Source organism: Arvicanthis niloticus, chromosome 9 (genome assembly GCF_011762505.2).
Source record: "Arvicanthis niloticus isolate mArvNil1 chromosome 9, mArvNil1.pat.X, whole genome shotgun sequence".
NCBI lineage: Eukaryota > Metazoa > Chordata > Mammalia > Rodentia > Muridae > Arvicanthis > Arvicanthis niloticus.
The window spans coordinates 76,082,783-76,092,711 of NC_047666.1; the positions used below are offsets into that span (position 1 = coordinate 76,082,783).

Below are 9,929 nucleotides of genomic sequence, written 5' to 3' on the forward strand. Positions count from 1 at the left end.
TAGGGATTACAACGGTTTAATAAAGTTAAGGTTACAGGTTTTCCTCCAAGACCCATGCCTTCACTAGCTCTGGGTAATTGACTAGGATTCTAGCACACAGGCTGATTTCCCTTTTGCTGAATAGTTTTTAAGTCCAATAAGAGAGCTGTTGGTTATTTCTAAGATATGCGTGCCAATATTGCACCCTTAGAATTATTGTGTCATGCTGCTCATTCTTGTGGTTCATAAATATCATATCCAGGTAGGACTGTTTGCTGCTTCCCTCCCTTGGAAGCTTGCATGATGTCATGTAGTACCATGAATGATTGATTGTCCATAGGGAGGAGACTTTCAGGTCCAATCCATGTTGGGGTCCTCAGAGTTCTGAGTACAAAGTATATGGTGTCTTCAGCTATACTGATCTACATTATCTTGCTGTTAAATATACTCATATCTTTAACACATAGAATATGCAAAGGTATGATTGCATGTTTGTGAGTGTGTGCTGTCAGGCATCACACTCTGGCACACACCTGAAGATACTCCACTTTACATTTTGAGGCAGAAAAAAAACCCCACAAATCCTGACATGAAAGCAGACTCCCTTTCATTTCCTGCTGAAGTTTAGATATTAGTTTTACCAGAGTAAAGGAGAAGAGCATTACACCAGCTACGCCACTCTGGTTGTCATTTCTCTGCCAGTTTCCTTTTAGCACCATGGAGTTCTGATGACAGATGGACGTCTCGAGTTAGTACTTGGAATCCAAAGGTGTTTAAAGGATTGTGGTGCTAAAATCTTCAAAGAAGGGAGTATGGGGATACAGCAGACTAAACCCCACAACGTTAGCAGCAACTGAGATCCTTCATTAGTTTTGTGTGTGTGTGTGTGTGTGTGTGTGTGTGTGTGTGTGTGTGCGTGTGTGTGTCAAAAACTGAGTTTGAGATGGCAAGACAACCATGGGGCTATTTCTTAATGCCAATAGTCACGTTTGAAACCTCATATCAATTAGCATTAGGCACATATAATGACCCTGATAGAGTAAAGCAACAAACAACAAGAAGCCTGGTTCTTATAGGAGGATATCTTTCTGCATATAGTAGGTTTTTGTTTTTGTTTTGTTTTTTTTGTCTCTCTGAAATGCTCTTCCTATGTTACAAAATGTACTACATTGTGGAACTCAATCTTCAGGCTCTATCATCTCAGTGATCCCCTTTAACCTCCTGGCTTTAGCATTCAGCTCCTTGGTTTATATGTTTAATACTACTGGTTTGAATTCTGCCAAACTATAACAAAAGTGCACTTGCAACCCTGTTCAGCGTTTCACATGTATGCACTCCAAACTCTACCTTCTGTGAAAGTGATTAGTTTGGTTCCCTTGTTGCCTTTTACTTGAAAGGTTGATAAACTGAAAATTCAAGATGATATAGTACTCACCCTCTAAATTTCTTTGAATATGTTTTTAGCTTTGGTCCAAGAATCTTGAAATTTTAAAATGCCTTTTTAGCAGTTACTCATATGTAATTATTATGAATTTACACAATGCATCTTCCTTGCTCTATGAAACTTGAAAAGGCTTTCATATTAAAATGTGCATTAACAGGATGCTTTGTGGGATCATTTCTGACAGGTAGAGATTGGAAACCCTTATTCTCATGCTCATAACTAGAAAAGAGAAAAAAAAGCTGAATAAAGTAAAAATTAACGCCTCCACTCAGATACATCACATAATTGAGGTCAAGAGGCCAGAGACAGAACAATAAAGAGAGTGACAAGTTACTGAGAATACACACTGATGGAGCAAATAGCAAGTAGGGAAACTATTAGGAACACTTAAAAGGCAATTAAGGAGCTGCTGGGGACTGAGGGCTAAGGAGCTTGGGACTGAAACCATCCAGGAGCCTTCCATCTTTACAAGTGTTTTCTCCAGGGCCTCTGCTAGGCTTTTGCAATGAAGGAGAAAAAGAAAACAAAGATCACTGGGGTCTAGGCAGACAGAATGGGGAAAACATCCTACTAAGTATGACAAAAGTATGGCAGTGTCCAAATCAAACTCCTGCTCCCAAGTAAAACCACTTCAATGCAGCCTAACCTAACCTGCAGAAAGAAAAAGTAGAAGACCAACTCCAGTTCACCTGGTGATTCTGGTTGTTTATGGTGGAGAAAGGAAAGAATGGTAAGAAATCCTTCAGACACAACCAAGATGATCTCACTGAGAGGGAGAAGAATATGGCCTGGATTTTGATGGATTACATAATTCATGAACTACTTTGAGGTACAAAATTATTTTATTTTTATTCTTTAAATCCATAATCCTGAACATTTCTCATCTATTGCTCATCTTCAAATTTTTTCTTAAATTTTTCTCAAGAGATTTTGTTCAGCCTTTAATCATCAGTGTATTTAAATTTTGTCAAATTCACTACCATTGAAATGATTTCCTGCCTTCTACTCCTCTTGGGTATGTTTGCTTTTTGTTGTTGTTGTTGTTGTTGTTGTTGTTGTTGTTGTTGTTGTTGTTGTTGTTGTTATAGAGCTCTCAGGTGTTCTGCTAAGTTGCTAGCATAAGATCTCAAAAATATGTAACCCAAGCTGGCCTTGAACTCATGATTCTCCTGCCTCTGCCTCCTTCAGCAAATCCTACCAGTGTGAGCCTGGGGAAATCACTATCCCTAACCTCAAGCTATAGTACAGAGCAATAGTGATAAAAACTGCATTGGTACAGAGACAGACAGGATGATCAATGGAATAGAACTGAAGACCCAGGAGTAAAACCAGACACTTATGGACACTTGATCTTTAACAAAGAAGCCAAAAATATACAATGGGGAAAAAAAGCATTTTCAATAAATTGTGCTGGTCTAAATGGCAGTCAGTATGTAGAAAAATGAAAATAGATATGTATTTCTCACTTTGCACAAAGCTCAAGTTCAAGTGCATCAAGGACCTCAACATAAAACCAAGTAAACTGAATCTAATAGAAGAGAAACTGAAAAAGAGCCTTGAACTCATTGGCACAGAGAAAAATTTCCTAAACAGAACTCCAATGGCTCAGGCGCTAAGATCAGATCAAGAATTACTAAATGGGTCCTCATAGAACTGAAAAGCTTCTGTACAGAAAAGGACATAGTCAATAGGACAAACCAGCAACCCAGAGATTGGGAAAAAATCTTCACTAACCTCACATCTGATAGAGGGCTAATATCCTAAATCTAAAAAGAACTCAAGAAGATAACCACCAAAAACCAGACAACCCAATTAAAAAATGGGGTATAGAACTAAACAGAGAATTCACAACAGAGGCATCTCGAGTGGCTGAGAAGCACTTAAAGAAATGTTCAAAGTTTTTAGTCATCAGGGAAATGTAAACAAAAATGACCCAGAGATTCCACCTTATACCAATCAGAATGGCTAAGATAAAAAACTCAGGTAATAGCACATGTTAGCAAGAATGTGGAGAAAGAAGAACACTCCTGCACTGATGGTAGGACTGCAAACTGGTACAACCACTCTGGAAATAAATCTGAAAGTTCCTCAGAAAATTGGAAATAAAGTCTACCTGAAGAGCCAGCTATACCACTCTTAGACATATACCCAAAAGATGCCCCACCATGCCACAGGATCACATGTTCCACTGTATTCATACCAGCCTTATTTGTGATAGACAGAAGGTGGAATCCACCCAGATGTCCCACAATGGAAGAATGGATATGGAAAATGTGGTTCATTTTCACAATGGAATACTACTAAGCTATCAAGAATGAGGAAATCATGAATTTTGCAGGCAAATAGATGAAACTAGAAAAATATCATCCTGAGTGAGGTAATTCAGATCCAAAAGAACATGCATAGTATATACTCACTAATAAGTGGATATTATCCATAAAGTACAGAATACCCAGAATACAATCCACAGAACTCAAGAATATTAACATGCTGAAGGATTGGGGCATCCTCACTTGGGAGGGAGAAGAAAGCCATCATGGGGGGAGGGGGGGGAATGGAGAGGAATGGGTAGAGAGGAACCTGAGTGGGAGAGGGGACAAGGAGGCTAAAAGGCGACATGATCAGGTATTGGGAGGGGAAATAGGACTGAAGCCCTTAGGCTCAGCAGAAAAAAAGGAAACAGGCAATTTCTGGAAGTTGTAGGTGGGGGGACCCTCTAGAATGTACCAGAGACCTGGGAGGTGAGAGACTCTCAGGACTCAAAGGGACGGACCTTAGATAAAATGCCCAACAGTGGGAAGAGGGAACATGTAGAGTCCACCTCCATTAGACAGACAGAGCATCAAGTAGAGGAATGGGGTTGCCATCCCACAGTCATAAACTCTGACCTAGAATTGTTCCAGTCTAAAAGAACTGTAGGGACAAAAATGGAGAAGCAACTGAGGGAAAGGAGGTCTAGTCACAGGCCCAAATGGGATCCAGCTCAAGGGAGGCTCCAAGGCCTAACACTATTACTGATGCTATGGTGTGCTTATAGACAGGAGCCTAGCATGGCTGGTCTCTGAGAGGCCCAACAAGCAATGGAATGAGTCAGATACAGATAGTTACACCCAACGAATTGACAGAATATGGGGACCACTGAGGTTGAATTAGAGAAAAGCTGGAAGAAGCTGAGGAGGAGGGCAATCCCATAGCAGTCTATACTGACCTGTACCCCAGAGATCTCTCAGACACTGAGCCACCAACCAGGCAGCCTACACCAGCTGATATGAGGCCCCTAACACATATACAGCAGAGGACTGCCTGGTCTTGTTTCAGTAAGTGAAGATGCACCTAACCCTCAAGAGACTTGAGGCCCCGGGGAATGTGGAGGTCTGGTGAGGTAGAATTAGGGGGTGGGGACATTCTCTTGAAGACACAGGAGGAGGTATTGGGTGAAGGAACAGCCAGAGGGTGGGCCAGGAAGGATTATGACTAGATTGTAAAAAAAAAGATATAATAATAATAATAATAATAATAATAATAATAATAATAATAATAATAAATGATTGCACATATTTTGACCCTGAGTTTTTTTTTATTGTGGAGTAAATATGGAATGATTGGTGTATATTGATTCAGTATTATAGCCAATGGCTTTGAGTATAATATTTTCTAAGGTCTAATGCTGCCACTGTAAAGTGAGAGGGACCTGTGGGAATTGAGCCAGTGAACGAGACTGACTAAAGTCTCATGCAATCGACAACTTTAGTTGAAGCCCCCAAACCATTTATAGTCTGAAGGTTAAGAAAGCTTACATAAGTAAAGTTCTCATGTGTTCCAATCTCTGTAAAATCACAAGGACAAGCTGGCCATGGCAAAACATGTCTTTCTATAGAGGGACATGAAAGATGTGTTAGACATTTAATTGAATAACAGAAGCAAGCAATAATGAGTAGTAACCTGGTTAAACTCACTCCTCTCCACTACACAAGGAAGAAAAACAAAATGCATTCCAATAATAATTCTGTGTTATGAAGAAACTGAGGTCATAAAATTCTTGTTTTGTTTGTTTGTTTGGTTGGGTTTTTTTGAGAATTCTCAAGCACTCAGATTTCTCCTCATTCCTGGACAGTGTTCTTAAAAGTCTATTATGCTTAGTTTATTAGTGACTTCCATATCTATGAAAATTTCCCTGATATGTCATAATATATCTGTGATGTCATGTGTTATACTCTTTTAAAATTAATTTTTTTATTAATTTTGGAATGCAAAATTTGTCATTTATTTTTTGAAGATACTAACATAAATTTCTCTGTTCAGTAAAACTCACTCCCAGAGCATCTTGAGTGGCTTTAAACTTTCCTGCAGAGGTATTTTAAAAGGAAATCATTCTTTTTAAATATTTTGTTCAGATTTTCAGTTTCTTCCTCATGAGCCATAGCATGTAATATTTTACTAGAAATTCTCCATTTCTTCCAGGATAATCAATTTATTAGTGAGTGTCATTCGTAAAAGTCCCTGTGATATCAATTTCTTTTGGTATTTTAGATAGATAGATAGATAGATAGATAGATAGATAGATAGATAGATAGATAGATAGAACATATACATATATATATGTGTATACATACATTTATACATGTGTGTATATATATGTATATGTATATATGTACATATACATATATACATATATACATATATACACATACATATATACATATACATATATATACATATACATATACATATACATATACATATACATATACATATACATATACATATACATATACATATACATATACATATATATATATATATATATATATAATAGAGGGTTGTGAACCTCCATGGACATTCTGGGAATTGAGCCTTGGACTCCTGGAAAAGCACTCAGTGTTCTTAACCAAAGAGCCACCTCTCTAGCTAAAGTCCCAACTTTTGTCAGTTAGACATTTATGTTGGTGCACAGATTTTTTTTTTCATTTAAATCCAACGAGTGGATTTTGATACCTGTGTATCTGCATACATCTTGAAGGCACATCCTGTCTTCTGTTGCCCTCTATGAGGTCAAGCTCTCTGTCCTCTGGGCCTTCTCAACCTTTCTTCAGCCCTCCTCATGAATATGACACAAAGATCCGCACATCAGAGGCTCACTTAAGACCATATTGCAACTGGCAATAATACAGGCTTAGAGACGTATGTCATGAAGAATGTAGTGATTTTTCTTGTTCTACACAATTGCTGCATTACCTTGGTTTAATGGATGGGTGACAAGTGAAGTCCCCAGACCACAGAGAGGCTGCTAAGTTGTGTTTCATTTTGCATACTAGCTGTAGAAAACCGCACTTTGAAAGAGATGATCCTATCTAGTTCACTTCAAGATTGACATTGATTTTAGACATGACTCGAGACTGTCCCACTTAAAATTGAGTTATGACCTAATGCTAGAGCTAGTTTAGACTCTCCACGTGCAAGCTCTAGTGCAGAGATACACTATTCCTATTCTGCTTGTCCTTGCATCTCACCATTGTATTCTTTAACAATAGGCTCCAAGCCAGAATTCTGTGAGAGTAGATGGTCACTTTCTGGTTCACCACGGGAGACTGAGTCTGAGTTATGGTCAGGAGCAGTGGCTGTCTTATGCTTTATTCTAATATGATAGCCCTGTGCTAGGTTTCAAGTCTGAAGCCCCACATCTCTGTTCTAACTCAAAAAAGACACATCCCATAAGCTGCTTAAAGTTAAGATTGGTATATACCTCACAGTTTATTGTGTCTCTTCAGAAGTGTTTTGTTGCTTTTGTTGTTGTTGTTGATGATAATATTATATTGCAAGTAAGTATTATGATATATTGTCCTCTTTTTTAAAAAATGAGATTTTTTTTTCGATGTTGAACTCAGTGCTTAAGCTTCTTTCTTTGTCCTGGTTATTTTCTTCACCATGTTTTGCTTGCTGCATGTTTTGTTTGTTTACTGTTATTATTTTATAGAAACATTTAATTCCTATTAGCTTTTTATTTGATCAATTGGTTACTTTAAAAAACATATTTTTCTTCCAAATTTTTATGAATTTTCTTACTGTTATTAGTCTGATATTGTTCCAATGTGGTCAGTAAATACTTTCAGTAATTTCACATTAGAATATTTGTTTTGTGCTTAAACATGGTATCTATTTCAGAGAATGCTCTGTGTATACTAGAGAAGACATTACTTTCTAATGTTGAACTCAGAGACCTCAGTATATCCATTCAGTCCATATAACTTAATATGACATTGAAGTACAGAGAGTTTTCCCTGATGCTACCTTCAATTTTAATCTTTCTCATATGTGCATTTAAGTTCACATATATCTTAAACATTAAAACCATGTAGTAAGAACAAAATTTGCCCAATTGTTTGAATTACCATTTGTATCATAAAATACAATGTCCTATTGAAATGCAATATCATTCACTTCATATATTTTAAGAAATTATCTATTATGTTTGAATCTCTTGAGTTTTAGACGGTACCTTTTCATCTTTCCTTTAACATTAAAACTTATACTTTATACTTATATTTATTTCTATTTTATACATTTGACAACAATTTGCATGTATATTTCAATGTATTTTTGTCATTTTACTTTTTGATTTCTCTTTAGTTTTATTCACAGTTTCATACATAAATATAATACACGTTGATATTTTCACCTCCCATATCCCAATTACCCCCCGCCATTCAACTCCTTTTTAAAACAATGTCTTTTCCTTTAAAATGGCATCATTATTAATTATTTAAAATTTTAACACTTTATCTTGAATATATTTACCTACAATAAGTGAACAGTAGCTCAAGTAGACACCTCGTACATAAACCCATCAGATCCACTGGGGCTGTAAGCTACAGGCTGTTGAGAGCTCCCTGATATCTACTCAAAACCAGCTAACACTCCGCCTCCAAGCCATCTCACCTGAGCCAATATACTGTTTCATAACCATTTCCTCATGTATTTACAGTCAAATCTGTTACACTTTTACACCAGGCAATACAATCAAATTCATCCAGTTTTCTTTCATGCTAATTCTATGGAAATAAACAAGCTTTCAGTATCTAAATAAAGTCATCATTAATTAGAGTATTTTCAATGCCAGTATTTATCAAAACTCAAGTGTTTATGCACACACACACATCACATTGGAACCTAGGCTTATTGAGCAAGTCTTCAATGCTTGTAGTGACTCTAATTTCCTTTCCTTTCCTTTCCTTTCCTTTCCTTTCCTTTCCTTTCCTTTCCTTTCCTTTCCTTTCCTTTCCTTTCCTTTCCTCTTTTCTTTTTTTTTTTTTAAATGTGAAGCCAGACCAGATGGGTGAGGCTCCTTCTTCAAGCACCTCTCCCATAGGGAAGGAGGCCTGGCCCCTTTATTCTAGGCTGTGCTGAGTGGAAGTGTGGTAGGCTGGGCCCAAATCCCAGGAAATAGAGCCTTATGACTCTAATTTTCAAGCACATCTTCAAATGAAACCTGCCTTTGTATTATTAAGTTTTAAGTATCACTTAACATAAGGTTTAACTATCACTTATGTCATGCTAAGAAAAAGGATAGACACTTCTCAAGTAATTAATGATAAAATGAAAAAATTTAAAACCATGATATATAATACTAATAATAAATTTTTTCTTTCAATAACTATAAAATGACTTATATATGAACTTATGTAATTATTTAATGTTCAGAATTTTATATATCTCCATACCATTTTGCTAATACACCTTGAAGACTAAAGATTGAATTTAAAATTATAGAATAGAAAGTAAATATAAGAAGGCACTTGTCTTTTCATCTTAATATTGCTTGAATCATACTTTCACAAAAGTACCATAAGGTGATGAATAATTTCCAAATTCTTGGACTGATTTTATTTACCTAGGAATAGAACTAAGTTATATCTTTTAATGATTTTAGCTACTGTGTAATTAGATAAAGAAATCAGTTCTACTCCTTTTCTGCTTTAATTATTTTCACTTTTTCTTGACTATTTTGGGAGGAGATGGCACATAGTAACTGAAATAAACAGTTTAGTCAATTTGACTTAAAATACATCACATACTATGTAAAGTTATTTCCCTGACAAGTATTAAATTGAGATTTCACTTCTATGCAATAAACAGATTGTAGACCAATTCAGTCCTGCAAGCAGTCAATTATGTTAGCACATGTCTCTAATCCCAGCCCTTGGGAGTCAGGATTAGAAGGATTAGGAGTTTGAGGACAGCCTGAGCTATATAGCCAGACTATGTCAAGGAGGGAAAAGGGAAGAGAATTGGAAACATTGTACCAAGTAGAAGTCAAATCACCAACCTCAAAGCAGTCAAAAGCTTTGCATCAATTTTTATTATGAATAAGTTAATGCTCTGAGCTCATTAGTGAACTACTTGAGATGATGTAAAATTACACTAGAAAAAACCACTATTATAAATCATGTACACATATCTTATTTATACTTTTATTAAAATAAATAGGGGCTGTGGAGAAGCTCAGTGC

General features: G+C 36.5%; 1 non-coding gene across 1 annotated transcript; it reads right to left on the reverse strand.

Annotated features, from left to right (window-relative positions):
* Positions 1 to 8,733: 8,733 nt before the first annotated feature.
* LOC117715884 (small Cajal body-specific RNA 21) lies at positions 8,734 to 8,872 on the reverse strand. Its single transcript, XR_004607675.1, has one exon.
* Between the last annotated feature and the right edge of the window lie 1,057 nt (positions 8,873 to 9,929).